At 51.2% G+C, this 728-nt stretch overlaps 1 long non-coding RNA gene across 5 annotated transcripts in view; it reads right to left on the bottom strand.

Moving 5' to 3' along the window:
* The window catches only part of LOC123172109 (uncharacterized), a 4,369-nt gene extending 3,649 nt beyond the window's left edge, over positions 1-720 (bottom strand). For all 5 annotated transcript variants that reach the window (XR_006485478.1, XR_006485475.1, XR_006485474.1 and 2 more), the window contains exons 1-3: positions 506-720; positions 300-391; positions 53-209 (exon numbers count right to left, since the gene is read on the bottom strand). This is a non-coding gene — a long non-coding RNA (uncharacterized lncRNA). The remainder of the gene's footprint in view (positions 1-52; positions 210-299; positions 392-505) is intronic.
* Positions 721-728: the final 8 nt, after the last annotated feature.

Here is a 728-nt window from a genome sequence, read left to right as displayed (position 1 = left end):
TTGGGGGAAGAGGAGGTGCATCAAACAGAGACAATTGGAACGAACTGAAGACCTGAACATCACCCATCGCTGCTGGAGATTGGTTTGCAAGAGTGAGGAGATTGGGAAAGGAGCAGCGGCCAGTCTGGGTTGTCCATTAGCCGTTGGATCAACTGGAAGAACCAAAGATACCAAGCAGTACGTCGCTAGAATTCCAACCTGGAGAGAATCTGTAATCATTTGAAACTATGAATTAGACGGAGGACATGTCAGTACATATTTAGATAGACAATAACTGAGAATTGGAACAAGCACATCACCTTAAACCAAACAGAGCTGGAACCTAAGCAACACCCATCACCTTGCTTTTGGACTGTGGTTTGCGAAACTGAGCAGAGTAGGAAAGGACCAGCTGCAAGTTTGGGATTTTATAGGCTGGGGTGAATATACAGAGATACGATTAACCTCTCAATTACAGGATTAACCTCGCAATCAATCAATTGGCATGAATAGCGATGAAACTGACCTTCCCGGAGCGTCGATTGGCATTAATGGCCCGATTAATCATCGTTCACGATTGAATCTCATGCCTGTTGGCCGCCGCACCCCAACCAGCTCCACCGCTGGCGCCCGTGCCCCATCCGGCCACGCCGCTAGGGTCCGTTACCCATCCGACCGCGCCGCTAGGGTTCGTGCCCCATCCGGTCGCGCCGCTCGCGAGGGTCACCGGAGGAGCAGCGAGGCGAGCT

The sequence above is a fragment of the Triticum aestivum genome, unplaced genomic scaffold, assembly GCF_018294505.1.
Source record: "Triticum aestivum cultivar Chinese Spring unplaced genomic scaffold, IWGSC CS RefSeq v2.1 scaffold19445, whole genome shotgun sequence".
Classification (NCBI taxonomy): Eukaryota; Viridiplantae; Streptophyta; class Magnoliopsida; order Poales; family Poaceae; genus Triticum; species Triticum aestivum.
The sequence above is the reverse complement of the archived record's forward strand: the minus strand, read 5'-3'. Positions and strand labels throughout refer to the sequence as shown.